Source organism: Aphelocoma coerulescens, chromosome 7 (genome assembly GCF_041296385.1).
Source record: "Aphelocoma coerulescens isolate FSJ_1873_10779 chromosome 7, UR_Acoe_1.0, whole genome shotgun sequence".
NCBI lineage: Eukaryota > Metazoa > Chordata > Aves > Passeriformes > Corvidae > Aphelocoma > Aphelocoma coerulescens.
The window spans coordinates 9,487,049-9,510,435 of NC_091021.1; the positions used below are offsets into that span (position 1 = coordinate 9,487,049).

At 37.8% G+C, this 23,387-nt stretch overlaps 1 long non-coding RNA gene across 1 annotated transcript in view; it reads right to left on the bottom strand.

The window, feature by feature from the left end:
- Positions 1-658: 658 nt before the first annotated feature.
- Positions 659-23,387, bottom strand: part of LOC138113565 (uncharacterized) — a 37,071-nt gene continuing 14,342 nt past the window's right edge. The window contains exons 2-3 of the long non-coding RNA XR_011152234.1: positions 7,384-7,542; positions 659-5,854 (exon numbers count right to left, since the gene is read on the bottom strand). This is a non-coding gene — a long non-coding RNA (uncharacterized lncRNA). The remainder of the gene's footprint in view (positions 5,855-7,383; positions 7,543-23,387) is intronic.

The following is a 23,387-nucleotide window of genomic DNA, read 5'->3' on the forward strand; positions in this document are numbered from 1 at the left end:
TTCAAAATCTAGAATGGCTCCCAAAGGAAAACAAGTCAGGTTGGAACAACTCCTTCCCGCAGCTCACTGAGTCAGAGAAATGGAGGGGGTGAGGTGTGATTATCTGAGAGATTCATCTGTGTCTGCATTTGATCTGAGATGGATCCCCGTGCTGCACCTCAGAAAGCATTAGGCAGAGGTTAGGCACAAACAAATATGCTCTTATAACTTTAGAAAAAAGCAAATTCTCTATTCATTTTTGAGTAAAGTTTATCACTAGTTCTCCTCTGCTGTTGTCAAGTTTTTAAAGCTTACTTCATTATCTATGTTCATGGAATCTTTATTCCAAATTGTACATTCCCATTTAAGCCAGATCCTGTAGGCAAATTAATGCTGTCACAGATCATTGTAGTTCATGTGCTTATGCAGAAGGCTAAATACCCCAGTAAATCAGATATCAGGATATGTAAATGTCTTTTTTATCTCTCCCTCAGAGTTTCCATATACTGTCTGTAAAAAGCTACTTCATTTGAACCAGATCTAGAAATCACTGGATAGAGTTAATCAAAGATTTTGACTAAATGGGAAAATGCAGTTTCACCAACTTCTTTTATCAGATGATTGTTATTTACCTCTGAATCTTAAAAAATTCTTGTCAGAAGAATATTCAACTATTTTATTTTACTTTCTTAATTTGACTCATTGCTTTATGTATTTTTTTCAGGTATTCATCAATGACATTTTAATAGGAAAACAATAAAACAGGTTTTAACACTACAGTTTAATACACATGATATATCACATTATGTGATTTAACCATAAGTTTTTTTCTCAATACTGCACAGGAATAATAAATATTCATATTTTTCTTTTCTACATAGGCCTATGTAGCTTTGCACCAAACTTCAGTCTAATTACTCTTAGGCAAATCCCTGTATTTGGACTGGCAGAGAAATTCTGTGATTTCAGCATTGTTTTCTATCTAGAGAGAATTTTAAAGGATTAATGTTTGAGAGAAATGAAAATTCAGAGGAAATATTTTATAGAGATGTCAATACAATTTTTTAACTCTGAGAAGTTCTACTATGGAATAGCCATTTGCTAAAGGTTTTAGAAAGCTGGACTTTCTAGTTTGGGAAGGAAGAAAGGGACTAACACCAACTCTCATATACTTGATAATGTGTTTGTAACAGTTTAGATTTTGTAGCATATACAAAATGGTTTAACTGCCTGAATCCAATTAACTTTCTCAGTAGAATGAATTGGGAAAATAACATCATGGACAGGGCTTCCAGCCTAAAAGTCACCATGCAGTGCATTTTACATAGGAGAAGGTTCACATTGGTTGTCCTTGTGCAGCTGGAAGGAGCAGTCAGCACCACAACTGCAAATGTGTGAAATCCACAAATGCTGAATGAAAAGAGTCAACCAGGGCATCAGATGGTCAAACACTGATTTGCCTCTGAGATTAAAACAAAGCCCTCAGAACAAAACGAAATGGCAGCTGGTGTTTGGAACAGGCAGGGACTGTGCAGCACATCCCAGGGAGCAGAATGTGTGCCTGAGAGTTGTCTGCTCCTGGATGGTTCAATGACCAAAAGACCAATGTGCAGTAACTGCAACAACGACACACTGGAAAGCACTGGCCCCAGGGGAGCAGGATGGAGCTGCCCCTGAATGCACAGGAGTGAACACAAGGGCACAACACCTGTGTGTCTGGGGAGAGGCTGCTGGGATCAGCAGAGAACGCTGGAACTTCAGGCACCTGAGCGAAGACCTCAGACACATACCACTATCTCAGGTGAGACTGTCATGGCAGGAAGTATTTTGAGATTTATCAGCACAGCCATTCAATTATCCTGAACCAAGTCCTAGAGCATGAAGAGTCCCAAGAGCAACAGCAATGAACGTTTCCTCTGCTCTCCCTTCCCATGGCTCACATAGGCTCTCTCATTAACACAGTCACATATTTTCATTTTCAAGTTGAAATACTGGAAAAATAGGTTTGTGTATACGCATACAGAAAATGCAGCATTAACATACCACTGGGATCCAAAAATACAAGTCTCGAACTCAAGGGGAGGGGCTTCTCTGTCCCTGGGATTTTAGGCTAATGAGAGAAGCTTCAGTGCACTTTACTGTAAGCTGATACCCGACCTAGGAGATTTGAAAGAATGATACCAGGCGGGTCAGATTTGGGGCACTGAACTCTGTGTAATCTGTTGGATAGCAAAATGAACATGAGTATGTGGAAACACCATCAGTAACTTACAGAAATATATATTTTTCCTTTAATAAAAGAAGTACATATACAATAGAGTTAATTTGCATTTCACTTGAGCCAAATTCATTTGTGCCAACTGCATGGAGAATTGCTTTCATTTAAGTCTTGTTGCTGAAAAAGCACATTCATTTTTTTTCCCAAAAGAAGTTTTTCACCCCTAACAAGCCAGTAATTTTAGAAAATTCCTGCAGCTTGTCAGTTTGACATTGTTTAATTTGCAACAAACTGTAAACAGAGTATAGAAAATGGAAACTCTAATAGAGACAGGCAGGAACAAACCATATTTTTTGTCACTAGAAAATTCTGTGTGGCAAAAAATGAATCACATATCTTTGCATTTGTCCCTGTGACATAATGTTAAGTTTAATTACTTATGTGTGAAGCATCCCATTAGAAGGTATGCACCTAAAATAAATAAATGTTAGTTTAGTTAATTGCAGCTTAAATTCTAGTCAGTGACTGAGTATTCAGTACCCATTCATAGATGCTTCCAATTTATGTATTTCAGAAAGCGTATAATGCTCCCATTTGCTTAAATGTCAAATGACAGAATGATCCGGATAAATACCATTTAAAACCAAGAAATACTCAGAAACCCCCCAAGTGTAGCTCAACAGTTTTTTTGAATCAAAATGCCTAAGTCAGTATGTAGGAGGAAAGCTTCATCTAGTTTAAATTTCCACTGAGGAGCTGGCCCTAAATTTGACTTATACATATTAGTGTTTCTTTTTCACCACAGCATTTATTATAGCACCCAGTCCTTCCAATTAGTCTCTATCAAATGATTTGCTAACCAAAGCCAGCCGTGAGGGAAAATGTGTACTCACATTCCCTCAGGCAAGAAGTTTGCTGGAGGAAGAGCACTCCTATTTATCCTAAAGTCTTTTAATATTTCCATGTGTTTTTACCTTTAGCTTTCTCTGCTTGAGCTTGCTTTGACTAACATATAATATGGGTGAGAATGATGTGAATACAATACTTGAGGCCACTGAAAAGCTTAGGAAAAAATTCTTACTACCAAAACTTTTTCAGTAACAGAGCCACTGATCATGAATACAAATAAACTGTAACAGATCCCCCAGGCAATTGTATGAAGAAGTGTACATATAAATATTTAGCTATTCCTACCCAAAGTATTAAGAACAAAGATCTTGAGCTACAGCTGGTCATAAGATACAATCATGAAATGGATCCTAGGTTATTTCCAATGTTTAGCCTTAGAAAGAACTTTGAGTGGCATCTCATGATGATACTGAGGCCTCAGAGGGTTTTAAAGATGTAAGGTAGACAAATGTAGCAGTAAGATGTCCAAACAGGTAAAGATGGCACCTCTTTTGGGACCTCATTCTGAATCTTGTCACACTATTGGGACATACCAAAAATATGCATCCAAAGTCTGTGTTGTGTATATTCCTTGGTAATCTGGAATATACGTTTTGTTTTCCCTTTTGCCTTTGATTCCCCTACATTTACTTTCACTGAGTTTTGTGACATCAAGCTGCTGACATGCAATGGGCTAGATATAAAATGTATTGTCATTCATATTTGTCTTTCCCACTCAGCCTAAATTTTACCTGTCAACTTTTCCACTGTTGAAAATAAACCATTTATGGCAAACAGAAATGTAATTAATTTGGAGAGCATAACAGAGTCATTGTTATCCCAATTCTTCAAGTAAATTAACAAGTTTAAGCATGCTGAATCAGGCAGTGACTCAACACATGGTTAAGTCAGGTTTAAACAAGTGCTAAGATAACTGTTTTCTAATTGGGGCCATTAAGAATAAATAAAACCAAAGGTAATAGGCAAGAGAAGACTACTAAGGGAAAGCAAGATGTGCACAAAAAGAACTTGTAAATAAATACTGAAACATGAAGAAAAACCTTTCTTGAATGGAAACAGTGACTACTAAGAAGAAAACAAAGAAGCAAAGACAAAGGAAAAGTACTTCAGTGAGATACAAAAAGAACCAAGCTTAAAAATGGACAAATTGCAGAGCAGAATCAAAATCAAACCATACTTTTGTAATTACTGTCAGTTTTTATTTAATCCAACCAATTATCTAAAATGTGATTCAAGCACACTTGACTTCAGTGAATTGCCTTCTATAACACTTTTATGTGTATCATTCTCAAAAGTCAAGTGTGCACTGATTGTCTGAAGTGCAATCAGTTACATTTCTAGAACGGTGGAGAGAGGAAAAAAGCCCCACACTTTTAAACCATCCATTCAGCATGAATTTACCTGGAGTTTGGGTGTGTTTGCCCTGCTCTCCTCTTGCCAAGAGTTGCCCTGCTCAAGTTGGATGCACCAGGCCGCAGCTCAGGGCAGCCGTGTGTGGCATAGGCCAGCCTGGGCTGCTGGGCTGCCGAGCCCAAGGTCATCTCCTCTGCTGATGGAGGTCGGTGTGAAGAGAGCTGAAAGCAAGGGCTGTCCCCAATTTTCCCTTGGGAGCTGCTTCTAAGCTACACTGCACCACCAGTCTATCTCTGAACCTGACTTCTGGCAGTGATCCTGACCCAGGGTTGCCATCCCCCTGGCTCCTTGCTAGAGACCACAGCTCCCACCTGCCACAGAGTGACATTTGGTTCCTGGCTCCATGTCCTTTGCAGAGCAGCCAGCCTTGCCAGGGGGAGTTTTGTGAGGTTGAGCAGCAGATCTGTACACACACATCTTTTAGAGCCCAGGATCTGCATAAAAGCACTGTGTGTCATTCTGATGGCCGGAAAAGCTTCCAGGGGGATGTTAGTCCATAGGGCCTGACTGCCATTAACCCTGGGCTCATCCTCTTCTGACCTTGGAGGCCCTGGTTACTTCAACCAGGGCAAGAGCCAGAGTCACGCTCACGAATTAGTCTCCCTTTTTGGCCAGGTCACAAACTGGAGGCTTTGTGAGGTGAATACTCATCCTGACAAACTCTTGTTTTGGTGTCATGAGCTCAAGGCATGAACTTATCATCAGGGAGCTCCATCCAGCCTGATTTTTCAAGTGCTTGGGCCAGGGCAGAAGCCACTTTTCGTTTGCTGAGAGGGGAACTGGGCTCATAACCATCAGACTTCTGAGCTGGGGCAGCATTTTCTGATGCACAGCCAGCATGTCATAGGGTGTAAACAGAGTGTAGAAAAAGTACATTTTATATGATGTGGAGAAAAAGCTGACTCAATGGCAAAGTCCTTGAGAACAGAAATCTGAGGATTTAACAGGGAGATACAGTAGCAGTGGAACAACTCTGTTGTTATGTCATCAAGATTTCCTCCACCTTCAGAATTTTAGTAAGGAGAACCTGGAAGAATTGCCCATTTCCCTAAAGCCCATCTTTCAATGGTTGTTGGGAAGCTATTCATGCAAATAGGGTTGTGCTTTCATTCCAGCTGATTTTACCTCTGAAGGCACCACAGGTGGCGATTCTTTGTGTCCTTTGATGAGAGAACAGTCAGTGGCAGGTGTCCTGTGGCTCCCAGGGAGCTCTTGTAGGGAGAGCATAGAAGCAACGATCAGCCTGCGCAAAGCATTTGAAGGGCGGCTGCCAGCAGATGCATTTTGATCAGAGACAATGAGGGAGCACTTCCTAAGGCATTTTTCTTTGGGGATCTGTGAAGGAAATTGTCAAACATGGATGGATTTCCTACAAAGCTGCTTTTGTTTCTTTTCTGCCTCCCCCACAACTGGAGTTCCTACAGGGAAGCCCAGGGGTGGGAATGGAGTGTGCATGTAATCAGTTCTGTAGATAATCGATAGACGGACGGTATCAGGAAATTAAACTAATATTTCTAGCAAGGCAAATGACAACATGAGTTCAGCATTTGGGTTTGAAAGATTGATGTAAACTTCAATAAGACAACAGCCAGGATTTTTCATAGTGACTTTACACCCTTCAAGTTTTGAGGGCCAGATTCCAGAGATATTAAGACATTTGTTTTTCAAAAAAAAAAAAGAAAATAGAAATTGAACTCCTACAGATTACCTCCACAAGCACATTATATTATATTAATCTGAAAATAACATCCCTGGGCTGCTGGGACTTTTCCCATAAGTTTCACATGGATGACCTATGGATGCTTGGATGTTTAGCCTTATAAGGCTGTGTCACATTTTTCTTTCAAGTGCCTTTACTTTCTCTTCTATTTCTGGGATAAAACATTCCATCATTTTTACTATTTTAGTTTAATTTAGGTCAGAAGCATCTTTCTGGCACCTAATTCTAATTTCAAAATGTCAATGATTTTTTCAGACAGATGAGGGGTTTTTTTCATACTATGATCACCCTTTCATGGGTGAAATTGTTAACAATATCATCTCTAACAATTAGGAGATTTATTTTTATGTCTCTGACAAGAAAATCGAACTTTAGATACTAAGATGGATGTCAAGTTCAAGTGATTATGTTGAGGATTTAATTCACACAAATCTGATCACTTTCTCTAGGTCAATTTTTGAACACTGTGCACAAAGTCTTGGTTTCAGCGTTACTCACATTTTCTGAATTCTCACAGTTCTGTTCCGGTGCTGGAGATGAGTATGAAATCATATCCTAGAACAATCATCTTGCACCCAAAAACCCCTGTAAGCCTAAATATTTGACCAGGAAAGAAGAAATATTTTTTCCCCCAGAAGATCATTTCTTCATTAATAATTCTATACTGGGGAAGTTAGCAAAAACGACAGCTTTGGAAAACTTGTAACAAAAGTCTGATTCTGTGTGAATCTTTCTCTCCCTGAAATGAAAACACTCCAACGTGGGTCAAACTTGGTGTTGCAAGGAGACTAGGGCGTGTGTGTTTCTGGCTTATTTGAATATTTTTCATGAAGGATATATGCTTAAATTCCACTAATTCACCCAGTGTTGCTTGTCATAGACCATGGTGACAAGAAGTGCAATACAGAGTTTGGACTTTTAAACAGCAATATTCTGCTGGTCCCACCTAGCACAGTCCTAGAACTCTGGAGAAAAGGTAAAATAACTCATCCTTGATCTTGCAAGCCTGCAGCAATATAAAAAAGTCATCCTGAATTAGAGGATATTCAAGAGTTCCTGAAGCACACTGGGAGGCACAAACCCAATAAAATAGAGTATAAAAACAGGATTCTTGAAGCTGTGGAAGGAGGACAGGGAGATTTACCTTGCTACCAGATATTTAAATGTGCTGTGGGTTCCAGTAGCCCTCTTGGGAAGGATGAGAGAGCAACAGAGCAATTAGTAGGTCTCAGACCTGCTGGAGAGGACATGAAGTCCTATCTGAAAACCACATGCAAGTTCTTGCTGATTTTTGTAGTTTACTCTGGAAAAGAAGAGAAGAGTTTAGTGTTAATATGTAGGAGTTTAATTCTAACATACCCTTTCCTAGTCCCTCTGCTCTAACAGAGGTTAGCTCCTGCAAACAGAGTAAGGAGCCTTTTATTTCCCCCCCTCTCCTGAGGGGTGTGGTAATATCCCCCTCACAGCACTTAGTTGACTGATAATGCAGAAGCTGTATAAAAGCAATCAGGTGATATAACACATTGAAAACAGGAGTCAAAGAAACACAGATAACATCTTTCAAAGGCAGGTATAGTACCAGTACAGGATACATTTCATTTTCGCATGAATTCCTCCCATTCAGAGCTGAAACTGAGAAAACAAGCTGCCATTAGAGAGGTCCCAGCTGTGTCAAGGTACAGTAACAACTAGAAGTCATGGCTGTCTATGCCTCCACAGATGTGTCTCTGTGGTTTGCAGGACAGCAATGAGATCAGAAAATTATAAAAAGGGCCCACCAGAAAGTGCTGCAGCCAGCAAATGCCTCAGGCTTTTCCTGGGGACAAAGCAGCTCCTGTCACCCATGGCCAGCGTGACCTCTGCAGCACTTTTTGGTTGCAAATTTTCTCATGGGCTGTCACCTGTGTGGTGCAGCAGTGGAAGTTTTATACTTATGCATTCATTTGTGTTAAAACAGCAATAGCAGTGTAAAAAGTTTTACTGGTAATGCCGATAGAAATAACATTAAACTCCCCAAAACAAAACGTTAAACAAGAGCAGTGTTACCAGGTAATGTTCAAGCCAATTCACAAACCTTCTCTAATAGTGGAAAAGTGAAAGGTTTGTTGTGAAAAGCCTTTCTACGCTGTTGAAAATATCAATACCACATGCTGGGGTTGGAACTCTCCAAGAAACAAATATTGATTTCCCTCTTTCCTGGTGTACAAATGGCAGACAATGGCTTTCTGAACTCTGAATCTTTTAATTGTTTTAAGACTGACAGATTCTGTTAGTATTGAATTTTTATTGTTTCATTGTTCTCCTGTTTTCTGCTGCCACTCACCCCCCCCCCCCTCCTTTGAAACCTTTGGGGGCAGGTATTTTGCCTTTTCTTCTTCTTTTTTTTTTTTTTCCTTATCTTTTTTTTTTCCTTTTTTTTTTTTTTTCTTTTGTGTTAGAAAGACAAGCAAAAGAGTAGTTAAAATGAATGTAGTATTTGTACTGCAGTTCACTGTCAGGTCTGATTCATCTAATTTTAGTATTACCATAAGGAACATTGTAGCAATTTCTTAATTTCTTGGGAACACAAGGTACTAGTGATGATATAACATTCTTATTTAAAAAAAAATACACTCTGGAAAATCATGCTATAAATATATGTTTGCTGTATAGTAGTGAACTGTGGACATTCCATTTCAGTTCAATTGCTACAAACAGAAATCCTGCTTCAGAATCTGTAATTTCACCAATTTTACAACAAACATGAATGGCAAAATTGAAACAGAAAGCCAGAGGAATACATAGGCACATGTGTCCCTAATGATCCAAATGCTAAGCAAAAATTGGAGCAAAATGAAAAGGATTAGAGCAGAGTAGTTTTTTTTTCTTTAATTTTATTTTATGGAATAACCTCTATTCTTCAATACTAGGTATATGTCATGTAAAGCTTAAAAAGTAGTTATTCATTGTCCTGAAGGTCACCCAGACACAGTTAGTTCATTTCATTTTCTTGACAAGAGATCCAGGCTTGTTATGTACTCTATGAAACATGACAGCGAGGGACTGTCCCTCCAATCCATTTCAAGCAAATATGATTTTCCCTCTGAAGAAGGGGGGAGAGAGGAGGTGGCTGAATCTCATCCTGCTGTACCTGTGCTCATCCAGGGACAACAGCTGGAGGGAATGCACTGCAGAAGGGTCCACGTGAGTGAGAAATGGGTCAGAGTGGATCAGAGTGTGCCAGCTCCTGGATCTGGCCGTGCCATGCTCACAAGGCTGGTGGCAGCACAGTGGCAGCAAGTTGGACAAGCCACGGGCTTGTCTGCAGGGGCAGTGCTGACACCCACAGGTGTCACAGAAAATCCCCTTCTCCTTCAAACAAAGTGTGACCCTGTGCTTTACTGTGATGCCAGTGGCTTATAATATATATTAAGAATAAAGTATTTTGATATTTCATTTGAATGCCATAGTTACTTATTCGCCTTTCATGCAACATCTTTGCTAGTCTTATTTCTTTTCTTATGCCACTTTCATTCCAGCCAAATGACCCATGATCCTTTTCATTTTTCGTTTATCTGGACACACCACCTTATGTTCTGCATGGATTTGAAAATGCATGTCATCAGTGATTTTTCTTGTCACAAATTTTTAATTACTGTCTACCTATCTTATGGCACACAATAGAATTAGATCCTTGGAAATAGGGATGCAACTCCCATTTGGGAATTACACATATGCAGACTGACAGGGTGAGACAGGCACAATGCACAGGCTTTTAGCATCCTTTCTAGCACTTGTGTTAGTAATGGGATGAAGGTGAGGCAGGCAGGTCCTTTCAGAACAGAAAATCTCCCGAAGCACCATGTTGAGATATGGGCAAACGCAGCAATTAAATGGGGTGTCAAGCATGTGTGCTAAGGATAAACAAACAGGCAAAACTAATTAGTTAAAATTTGCCTGGGAATTGGTGAATAATATGAGCTGTGAATTATGAGACAGCTGTTTCATGTTGCCAAGTTTTGTCCTGTCTTTTCGGCAATGAAAGTTTATGAAGACACTGAACTATAGTTTATAATTTATCTGTTATGATGTTTGAGAATGGAAATGAAAAAGGAAAGTGAGAAAGTTTTTTACTGATGGTAAAGGGCAGTCCTGCATATATAAACATAGTTCCATAAACCACCTTTTCATAATGTTATACTTATTAATATAGTATAAATATAGTAATAGAGTTGGGATGTCAAGTGGCAGAAAATCTGTTCAATATTGTTTCTGAAAAGATTATTCTTGTAACCTCTCCAGAGTCAATGAGCCTCTCATTGTTCATTACTTAATCTGCTGGACCTGCCTGGTTCCATGCTGATGATACTGCAACACACTGGATATCTTGCCTAAAACACAGGCATTGAGTTTTCTAGCTGCTGTATACTTAAAACTCAGTATTAATATTTTGCCTAAATGTATTTTGAAATAATGGAAATTAAGACCATTTTAAATTATTAAATCAAATACATAGGGATTTCATATTCAAGTGAAATTCAATTTTGGTTTTCAACTTAAGGACACTTAAGATGTAAACCAGTTAAGTTCATGAATAAACTAATGGATAAAACACATGGGACTGAGACAAAGTTTATATAAAAAGCCATGACCTTTTCTTAAATTCTGTGATATTCTAAGTTGCTGTTGGTTTTTTTGGGTTTTTTTTGTTTGTTTGTTTGTTTGTATTTTAAATTAAATATTATAGGTTTTCAGTGAAATATTATTTTAAGTCTGATTTTTAAATGTGAAAAAAATGTTTTCTGGGAACAAGATCAATGCCTATGGCTTTACATTTTGGTCAAATTCCTCAAATTTGGCTATCAAATACTAGTTGGTCTTTTTTTTTAAGCCAGCAATATTTTACTTATTTTTCTCCCTTATTTTGAAAACCCTAGAACTTTGTTGTCATTTTCATATAACCTCCTTGCAAAATCATTGGAATTGTGTGATCAGTTTGAATGAATTGTTCTAATATGATGCATTTAATAGAAAGAAGTTGTCTTAAGAAATTGTGAAAACTTGCATGAATAATTGCAATAATTTTTTCTTGGCAAAGTCTGGGAGAGCTGCCAAGAAAAATCTTTCTCCCTGACAAAAGTTCCTAAGCACTACATTTACAAAAAGAGTAAATATGTAAATATTACTTGCCAGGAGTAAATCTTAAAAAGAACATATTTATACTGAATGAAAAGGTTATTTTTGAAACTCCTTTTGCTCCCCCAGCACTGTGATCACCAACAAATGCTAAGTTTACTGTAACATTTTATAAAGACATGTGTGTGTTCACTCAGAACCAGACAGATTTTATAAGCATAGCACAGGATGAGGAATGACCAACTAAAAGCATTTCTGACTATCACTAACCTGGCCAAAATCCAACATATGATATTTCCACAAGGAGGAAAAGTATAAAGAAAAGTCTACTAAAATTAAGAGCAATAAACAACCCATCTGAGAAAAACAACAATTTCTAGCCAAACAAGATTCTGATGAGATGATCTCCTAAACACTTATTATCTAAATGATCTGGGAATAAAAATAATGCTAAATGTAAACAAGGGGTGAAACAGGATAGAGAGAAGTCTGACAGATAAAGGCTGCATCCAGATCTCAGCTTTCATCCCATGTTTAAAATTCAGATTTTCAGTTTTCAGCCTGAGTCCTTGCCTCTCAGTCATAATTTGTGTTGAAGAGGATGATATCATACTCAATAGGTTAGCAGAAATCAGTGGATGTATAACAATTTGCACTAGCTAAGGATCTGCTCCTTTATCTTTCAAAAGCACCGACTGCAGAAACCTAATTTACTACTCTTGATCATAGCCAGAAACATCTGACTGATGAAGCTGGAGTTTCCCAGGAGTATTCATGCCTCAGAAGGGAACTGGGATTACAATTGAGATGTGGATAATATCTCCGGTATCACTTGGCAATTTCAGACAACTTACCGTGCATTAACACACTTTCCTGCAATTTGGTGCTTGGATGTCATAAATTACATTGACACACCATTAACATAGGTAAGTAGAGTAAATAATTGATCTCTCCAGAGAAACATTAGAACCCACTGTAATAACAGATCTGCAGCAATCACTATTAGAAACATACAGACCTCAGAAGTTTTTCTTTTTTCATACCTACAGCTAAGCCCAAATTACTTTCCTTTTAGTCTGTTACTTTTGGGCTGCTATTCTTGCACTAATGATACCAGGATAGGCCTCTAATATGTCAGCTGAGAAAAATTGCTTACCAAAATTAGATTATTAGATATATCCATATTATTAGAGATATCCATGGAATTACATGTGTGGGGTTTTTTGAAGAAAGGAAAAAAATAGATTAGTCTGTGCTAATAGCAAATTTTCTTAGTGAAAGGGCAGGAATGAGCCATTAAAGTGGACAGGAGAACAGGAGGGAACAGGGGAAGAACAGGAAAGAGAGAGAAGAGCAGAATCAAAAAGAAAGTGAGAAAAAATCAAAAGAAAGTGAGAAAACATGAGACAATTAGCAAGAAATCAAGAAGAAGAAACTAGGAAGCAATTCACTTCAAACATGCAAATAAAAAGAGAAGCACGGGAATTCTACACACAGATAGATTCCCATTTTGGAGATTCTGATGGTTTCATAGACTTATGACAGGATGTTATTCTTCATCAGATGAATGATACTGATGTGACAAACAATATACACAAAGGTTAGAAGTAATTCTATTAAAAGAAGGAAAGACTGCCCACTGGAAGCTCAAAGTACAGTTTGCATTTGTGTTTTTCATTCCATGTTAAAAATATTCTGGTGACATGCATGTTTAAAGAACAGAAATTCTTTTCAAGACTGGGTTATTAAACCTTCTCTTAGACTCAGCACAAGTGATGAAAGGTAGCCATGTGTTCAGATAGCTGAGATATGAATCATTTTAGGGCTACTAAGTTGTCCCAGATATTCATAAGCCATCTGTTAAGTAAAAGAACATTAGGTATACACCATGCTAATAATACTTACATTTAATAATTATACTCAGCATGACACATCATTGGGAACAGAAAAAAAGTACTTTTGGATACCCACAAAATCCTCACACAATTTTAAATATAGTAGGTGAGGGTATGTTTGAGTGGGCAGTGATAAGTAAGTGCATCTTTGCACAGAAAGGGAACTGCTTTGAGAACATGTCTGGTTTATTTTCTCACAAATACCAAACATTAATTTTATCTTTGGTGTTGGTCACAAGATTCTCAGAAATTAAAGCTGAAGAGAAAAATCAGAATCATAAAACTCTAATATTGTGACAGGCTCAGTGTGGTTTAATTCCTGATTAATATATTGTGACTTTCTCTCATATATGATATTCCATTATAAGTTCTAGTGGAATAATTCCAGATCAGAAATCCTCAGCCTTGACTCTGGCAACAATGCTGAGTAAGTAATACCCTCATGGCCACAACACTCTCTCCCCACCCCGTGACCACAGAAGAAATAGTGTTATCTTTATCCTCAATTTCCTGAAACACTTCAAAAAGATTTTAAAACTGTTTAGTTTATGAAGCAAAATGATGACCTGATCCTAGTGAAAATCAGAAGCAGAAATTCTAATACATTTAAGCACTGCAATCACCACTGGAAAGTGTCAGTGTGTTTTAGTTATATGCCTTTGACTCTCCTAGACAGCACCTAAGGTGTGACCTGCTAAACTGACCATTCAGTTCATATTTACCCAGCACTAACAATCATCACCTCTTTCTCTCTATGTTGTACTACGTTTTTGTCTTATATTTCCAGGAAACTTGAAAGACCTTTAGGGAAGCCAAAGGTGTATTTACAATAAAAAGAGCTCTTGATTTGTATCAGTCCAGTAGTTACTACGTTGTACTTGTATGGTCAGGTGTAGAATATAAAACCTTAACAACCTAACATTTTTTCCTTTCTATGACAAAATAAATTGGTTCACTCTCAAAATTATTTCTTCGGAACTTAGGGAAACACAGAATATACAGTGAACTTTTCACCCCAGACAGCTAAAAAGGCAGTTTTTTAGTTCTTCTCTCCCAATCGTCTCTCTTCTCAAAAGTAAAAATATAAGGCTCAGGAATAAATAATAGAAAATGGAAACTTTCGGCCATAAATCACTATTTATATTTTGCTGAGGTCAGGGCTAAGGCACTCATTTCTGAAAAATGTTTGCAATCCCTTGTGACCTCCTGAAGCCATTGGATCTCAACTACTTCATGCCAGTGAAGATTTGTGACTTCATAAATTCTCTCCTCAGTTCTTTATTCACCCACTTCATCCCCAAAGCCACTTCCCTGAGGAGTCCCACTGCTGAATAGTCTTGGTTCTCAGACAGAAAGAGAATTACCCTCACAGGAAGCACTCCTTTATTAGGGATGAAGTCATTCTTAAGCATTATATTATGATATGGCAATAATATGGCTGGGAAGAAAGCAAGACAACCCTGAGGGAAAGGCTACATGTGGTTACAGCACTATTTGGTGCTTGGAGAGCTGAAGTGTGGGAACAACATCCCATCCTGACCATGCTGGTTTATGTTTTTCAGTGGAAGACAAACTAGTGTTTCAGCACCCCCACCCTTTTGGTCTTAACTACAATCTGTAATTTCACAAGATCAGAACCTATATAGGCAAGAACAAAGGACTGGCCTTATTTTGTGTATTTTGTGGAAATTAAATCGGGCAAAGTGCAGTAAAAACAAAATGCAGTTTGGCTTTCCTCCTAGCACAGGAAGGACTTAGGTTTAATTTGGTTCAGGTGGGAAAGTTCAAGTTTTTGCTTACTTTTGTCCCTTTTATAGCTGTTATACACAATAGAAAGGTGCTATTCTTATGAAATCCCATAATTCACCAGAATGGTGCTATAAATACTTCTAAAGTGTTATTATTTGATACCAGTTTCACTTTAATGCAATGTTCATTGTATTAAATTTAGAATTTATGCTTTTAATTTATTTGTCTCTTTTAGAGAGGAAAACATTTGGAAATACAAATATTTTAATAATTAAGTGCTGCAAACCCAAGAAAAACAAGAAAAAATAACAGATAAGTGCTTTGTTGAGAGAAAGATGAAGAAGAAAATCATATACAAGACAAAAAGTTGCATTTCTGGAAAACATAATCCTTTAACACAACATTTCCACTGATTTTGACAGGAATATTTATCTGAAAGGAATATTGTTGGATACTTACCAATGAACAGTGTTGAGAATACAAATTGCTTGGTTTGGGCTCCTAACATAAAATGCATGTATCACAAACATGGTTTAAATGCACACAAGTGTGCAGAGTATTTGGAGCAGACTGGTACCTCCCAGTTCAATGTTCTCTCTGTTCAGTAGGTGGTCTAACTGCCCACTCCTGCAATTTTTTCCCTACTCCATAATACTTGAACTTCCCTTCCTAGTGGCACTGTCTCCCAGGAGGAATGGAAAATAATTCTTTAGAGCTATGCACTATGACTAAGCAGTTGGCTTATTCCTTGAAAATTAAATTTCAATCTCTTAGTCCAGAAAGAGTGAATTTGGTTCCCTTTCTACCTTAAAGCACAAAGATATTGCTTAAAGCCATCTCACATCTCTCTGCTTTGGACTCCAGGCATGAAAATTCCGGCAGATAGAAGGCTTTCAGACTCCCTTAAATTTTGCTTTTCATTTGGTACCAGATACTTGCTGGAGAAATATGCTATACAGAGGCATTAAAAATCCCATCATGTCCTATATAAATTGGTGTTAATATTTTCTCCTCCTAGACCTCCAGCAGGAATGAACTTTTACAGTATCACAGCACATATTGTTAAATACCTTCTCATTTTGCTTATAGAACGTAGGTTTAATGAGAATTTGAACTGTGATCTTTTAATGTGATCACTTAGTTCATTGAAACACTGTTTCACCTACACAAATCTCTTGCTCGTGAAGTTCACTGCAATGAATCAGAGCCCAGCACACATGAGTAACTGCAAAGTGATACTGAGTTTTCCTGTACTCAATGGTGCATCCTCATTGGTTTCTCACACTGAGGGCTTTTCAGAGACTGCTGTTCTGAAATATAATGAGAAAACCCATTAAAAAAAAGATTAATTTTTATTTTTAAAGAATGGAACATAAAGTGATTCATTGCACTATGGCATGTGAAGTTTGTCATTCTGCTTTAAAGTCCCTGTTCATTCACCTTGCAAACAACTAACAAAAATCACTGTATTTGGTTGAAGTTTGACTTACTAAGATTTTGCTATTGCCTAAAAGAAGAGGCTAGAAAATAAAAGGGTGGGAAAAGACACATCACAAGATAAAAAGAGAAAACTTATATGAAATGGAACTGGACCCTTCTAGGGCCTTCCAGGAATAGACCATGTTTTATACATTAGTTGAGCATTTGAATACAAATAGTTGTACAGTTCTGCAAGGATTTCTATTATGGCTTTTTTTAAAATTTTTTTTTTGTTTTGGTTTTTAGTAGTCTCTCTTGAATTTCTTGTTGTCCCATTAATTCATACACTTGTTAAATGGAGGACAAGCATCCTAAGAATGTAATGGGAGTAAAACTTTGAAGTTTATTATTCTTATGCACAAATCACCCTGACACTGAAAAGATTAAGAATTTTTTCATCCAATCTTTTCAATCTTTTCTGTCAGGGCCAGTTGCCTGCTTTAACCACATCTCACCCCAGTGGTGCCGGGAAAAACCTGACAGCAAATAATTGCAAAATTCCTCATTCCTGATCCTCCATTTCTGCCAGGATTGTACCAGGGCTAACAGCCTGGACGGGACCCATGGGATCTCCCAGACACACTACTGAAAGAGGAACATTCAGCTGCAAATCTGGATGACAAAGCCTAGAAGAAAGTAGGCTGCAACCTAGAAGAAGGTCCCAGATTAAATGCCTGTTGCTTGCCTGATTCACTTGTAGTACATTACCTCAATTCCCATCAAGGTTCCACGACTTGAGTAAAAAACTACCTAGATATTTTCCTATTTTTAAGGAACAATGTTTTCTAATGTTACCAGGAAATACATAGATTTAAAAAAAAAAAAATTCCTACTAGTAAAAGTTTGTATTTCTTCCTTTTCAAAATAATAAAATAATTTTAACTTAAAAAAAATAGAAAAAAATTTAGTGACAGTGCTTCTTCATTTCTGGTAAAAGCTAGACAATTGTTAGCAGAAAAATATTGATATTGGAAAGAAAAAATATATATGCAGATATGTACAAAATGAACAGAGGTACAGAAGGATGGTTCTTTCTGTAGTAAGATTTCTTTTCCCCTTACATTCTCAGGCTAAATCTTACTGCATTTAGCACTTAGAACAGGTGCTTTCCTCCCTGGCAAAGGCCTGAAGTGCCCAAGGGTAGATTAATGTGCAGTAAAGAGACCCTGTACAGGATAAATGCAGCCCATCATATGGCTGTCCAATTTATCACCCAGACAGCACCAAGTATGGAGGGTTTATAAATCATATTAACCTAATTTAAATCCCTCTATCAAAAGTAATTGAACAAGAGAGCCACTGTTTACAAATACGTGATCTAGCCATGAAAGCCATATTCTGATACTTTACAGAGGCTGGGTTGTCCCCCCCAAAGTGTGAGATAAGGCAGCACTCTGGGTAATTAAATATGACAGAATCCTTCCTGGAGAAGTATTGGTTTGTATAAGCTCTTCAAGAAAGCGTTGAATATATTTACCTGGACAGTGTCAGGTTATGCTGCACCATCATTATAAAATTGACAAGAGAAGTGCTAGAGGTAAACAACAGCAGGTGATGGAAAAGGGCAAGGAAAACCAACAGCCAACAAGACACAAGGAAAAAAAGGAAAGGATTTTGATGGAGAGTCCTTTGTACACGAAGTCATTTTAATGGGCACATCCAGGGAAAAAAAGAAATCTTTTTTATCATAGGATGGTTAAACCTATTCCCCTAAGTCACAGTGCACTGAAAGAAACATTTTAAAGTCTGATAATCAGAGATAGAAAGAATGCAATAACAGAAGAAGGTATGTCTTGGAAAAATGACTTTTACAAAGAGACCCAGGATCCTGATTTACCCTGCAAGTAGAAACCTCTGATTAAACTGAGCTGGGAGCCTCTGGGAAAAATAAAGGAAAAACTAAATTTTTCAAAATAGCTTAAATAACAATAAATTTTGAAAACCATTTATCCTGAAATAAACGACTAATTTATTCCCAGAATTCTTCATCATTTCTGAATAATATACGTGATGAAGTGTGAGAATGATGCTTGATTAAATGAGGTCCCTGGAGTGCATTAGAGGAGATTTAGTCTGGAAAACAGCATCTGCTGTCTCTTTCTTTCCTTCTCTCAATGCTGTGTTGTTTCCACGTATTACAGCATATTACCCTCTTTCATTTTTAACAGAGTAGGACAATATTTATTCAGATTTTTTTGGTGGCCATACAATGGGTCTTTCAGTGTGAGGGTCTGAAAAATATTGCTGAATACTTATTTTTCCTGGCAGGAATAGTAATTACCTTCACTTAGTCACTAACAGGTCATACAAATCTAAGTCATTATCTGATATAATAATGCCAGTAAATTTAATTTGACTGGCTTTTTCCAAGCCTATTTTTTTGGTCGTGTTTCTATTCTTACCAATGCAAGCAATGTTGAGGATGATGGCTTTGGTATAGCACTAATGAGAGCTAAAGAGATATGTCAATGATCAACAGTTGGATATATCAGCACTCCTATCCCTTGCCATTGCCACCAGTTTTGTAACGATGAGAGGCATGTGCAGTGCCCAATACAGCTGTGCTGGACATATCCAGCCTTACCCAGTTCTAGAAGCTGAGCACAAGCAGATAGAGCTTGTTTGCAAGGCTGGCTGAAAGGCCAGGTTATAGGAGTGCAGAGGCAAACACTCATGGTGAATTTTGAAACCTGGTGAATACCTTTGTACAGACCTCAGATGTCCTTTAAAGCATCCAATCTGGCGCTAGCCTTCAGCAGCGTCCCAGCCCACATCTGAGCGGGATTTTCATCCCACTTTCTCTGTGCTGTACTCACACCATCTGCCTACCAGTCACAGTGCTATGGGAACACTCAGTACCTGCAACACCAGTAACTTGGGGAAAAAATTCCATTGTAACAGTGTACTTATTCAGCATCAGAAATAAATGCCAAAACATGACTGGTATGTAGGTGGCTAGATGCTTGTCCACAAATATCTTCAAGCTAATAATGGGTACAGTGGGTGGATTTGGTTTGTTGGGTTGTTATTTTTTTCTACTTGAAGGCTATACTGTTCAAACACTTCCAGTATGCACTGCTTCTTCATTAGCACACATTTCTTCTCTACCATGTGCTACATTTGATTAGATAGACAACCATTTTTACAAGAAGTTATTATGTCAATATTAACTAGCGGCAGAGATAATATCAAAGATAAAACTGCCATCGAGTTATTAAGAGACTGTAATTTGCTTGAACATTTTCATGAAATTATAAAATTAGGTATCATATCTATATCTGATTATGAGCAGCAACATATCTCTGAGTTAATAATTGCAATCTTGTTTTTACTTGTTGACATCTATGACTAATTGCTGTCTGAAGAGAATTTAAACAGATCAATTCAAAAATCAGCCATCTAAAGAAAGCTAACATGCTTAACATGTATTCAGTTGGGACTGCAAAGTTTCTGTACTTTGTTTGGATATCTCTATTATATGGTAGCTCCTTAAGAGAATAAAACCATTATCTAAAAAGAGGTAATTTATTGTCTTAAATGTTTTAATTCTTTGGGTTTTGTAATGCTGTTAATTTACCTGTATTTAGAGCAAAGCAGAGAGTTAGAAAGATTTCTGATACCCAAACCAAGATCTTTGGCTATCTAACCATGAGCAAGAAACTGCTGATAATTGCTCTCTGCCCAGGGTCAGTCTCTGATTTGTAGAGGACTCCATCAGTGCAGGCAGCTTGGGTTGCAGGGAGAGCTACAGCTGAGCTCTGGCTGGGAGCTGGCAACCCAACACTGTGACCTGATGACCCTTTGCAGAACAAAAGGCACAAGGACCTCCTACCTATCATAGGTGTTGCAAGTATGGCTGATCTAGTGGTTCCTGGATGCTCAGATAGGGAAGTTTCCTTGACAGTTTCTTAAAGCTTTGGATGACCTCTGATCTGGTCCCATCTCTTTTAGAGCTGGAATGCATTAGGCATTTTAGGCATACATCTTAGGGTGTATGTTGCAGTTCTGCTTCAGTTGAAAGGAACACATGTCATACTCAGTGTTCTGTAATGTGCACCTGGGAACAGTAAGTGTGGCTGATGCAGAGATTTGCTCCAAAAGCAGGACCATCATCCCTTAAGTCAGAAATGAAATGCCCTCGTGGTGTTGCACTGTGCTTAGAAGCAGCAATACTAAAGCCTGACTGGTTAGTTGGGTAAACAGCAACAACAGAATCTTCTCAAAGTCTTATCATTCAGCTTTCATAAGTAATATCTCTACTTAAAGAATAGGCATCTTTATCATATCAGAAGGTTATTATTTTTAATTTGGAATGTCATTTAAAATCGAGTCTACTGTGTTCTTTTGCTAACAGGCATGACTGTTGCTTCTGAAAGTCCCAAATATCATGTGAAAGATAAAGCAAGGCTACATAATTTTTCTTCCTATCAACTTCTTTATCTTCATTAAAATTCTTTTAAATATAATACTTAAGCTGTAGCTAATGTCTTAGATACAGTAAGCAAGCATACCACGCACCTTAGAGAAACGTGGTTCTGCCTGAAAAGCATTATGAGATTCCCTGTTTGATAGTGTACATTACTAGTGAGTGAGAAAACTGTTAAATTTTTATATTTATCCAATGTTGCAGGCTCTGCACAAAAGCTGAGGAAAATCCTAATTCTCAGTTATTGTTGCACTGCTGTTTGTGGTTGCAAAGTGAACCAATACATAAGTGAACCAATACAAAACCAATAAACATATATATGTAAACAGTAAAAGCAGTACAGTAAAATATAGCTATTTTCCTGTTATTCTTCATTTTGATTAAAAATTCTAGAATCAAAGAACTCGAGAAGATGCCCAACAGGATGATGGTCTGTATTCTGAAGAGTACTGCCAGGCAGCCAGGGGAAGTGAGCCTTCCCTGGCTTGGCAGTGCTGAGACACACCTGCAGTACTGCACCCAGTTATCAGCTCCCAGCTACTAGAGAGACAAGGATGTGCTGGACCCAATCCAGCAAAGGGCTGCAAAGATGTTGAAGTGATTGAAACATCTGACAAACAAGCAAAGACTGAGAAAGCTGGGACTGATCTGCATTGAGAAGAAAAGGCTTGGGGGAATCTCAGTGTGCATAAATACCAGCACAAGGGAAAAAAGGGTCACAGTCTGAAGTATTTCAAATTCCATTAAAAAAAAAAATCTATTGACTGTGCATGTGATCAAATAACAGCACAGCTTGCGGAGAAATGGTGGGGTCCCCATCCTTGGAGATATTCAAAACCCATCTGGACATGGTTCTGGGCAACCCCTGCTCAGAGCAGGGGGATTAGACCATGTCCAAAGACTCCTGCCAACCTCAACATCCCATAAATTCATGAAAGTTAGCACTAGAGACTGACCCTGAATTTCCTGCTTGTAACATTACAGCAGTTGGGCAAGGCCCTTATAGTCTAACATTTTCAATCGTAATGTCAGATTCATTTCTCTGATACCAATGAGCTTTAATAGCAGATTTCTTTTAAACATTTTGCCAGAAAACATTAAATATATTTAAATAAATGTCTAATCTCTTCAAATTAAAAATAAGGACTTAATATTAAGAGAAATTGGAAAGGATTTAGTAAATTAGTGTAGAAAGTGACAGGTTAATTGCTCTGTGGATCATTAAGCAACACATTTATTTAGCAACCAATAATTTAACCACTGAATTCAGACTGTTAACAAGGGAAAAAATATTTTTTTGAAGCATTTGCTCACATTTTGATGAATAAATTTATTTAGTGAACTTTTCCACCAGTAGTTTGTTTTCAGCTCTCATTCAATATTTATTACTCACAACTCAAGCAAGGGATGGGTCTCTGTAACTGCATTTTAACTATCTGTTTCTTCAGATGACGGCAGCCTGAGCTGTTTTCTCCTGTGGGGAGGTGGGGGTTTTTTTGGATTTTTTTGTTTCTCCCCACCTCTCTGTATGTAGGTCAAAGAGCTATAAAAATAAAGTACATATCAATATGCAGCTGAAGAACTATCTTAAAAATAATTATGGAAAACAGTGCAAATAATTCTCCTCTAATGAAAAATGATTTTCAGAAATATTGACCTGAAAAAGGCTGCAAACCTGGGAAGCCCCCAGGGCTTCAGCCTGAGGGGTGCTTCATAATTTAATATTCAGCCCCCAATATTATTCACATTTAAAAAATATATTTATCTGATGCCATGCATATTTAATACACATGAAAGTAATGGAGATAAATGCATGCCATTATTAGCAGACCCTATTTCAGTTCATTTATTCCCTTTCCCACTACTTCTCCTGAAAGCACAAGAAAATAGAAATGAGCATTAATCTTTAGAAGAAAAAAGAGTTGAGACATGTACAGGCAAAATTCAGGCTTAGGCAGGCAGATTTTTCAGAAGGCCTCTGATTAACGTGGGAGAGAAACACCAGGCACACCAAGTACTGTGCAGAGGGCCTGCAGGGTCACATGAAAGGGGGGGTTCTTCCAGCTCTGGCATGATACAAGGGTTTCTCTTGAGGACCAAGGAACACAAGAAAAAGTCATGGCTGTGCTGGGAACACATCCATTTCAGGTATCAAAGCAGGCAACCAAACGCCTCTTATCCTCTCTTCCCGAGACACCATGATAAATCTTAGTGGATTTCTTAGAATACAAAGAGGCCAAGCATACAGTAGTTTTTAAAGAAAAGAATAGGGAAAATTCCAGGTGCTTTAATATCACTGGCAAAGCTCTAGATGCTACATATTCCACTGAGAAGTGTTGGGTTTTTTAGACATTTAAGCTCTTAACAAAACGTGTGGAGATCCATTTGCTCCCCACATAAACGTAACTCCCAGAATTTCAATAAATATTGAGCTTTGTTTGGTATCTATTGAGATTAATTGAGTCAAGAACTAAGTATTGACCA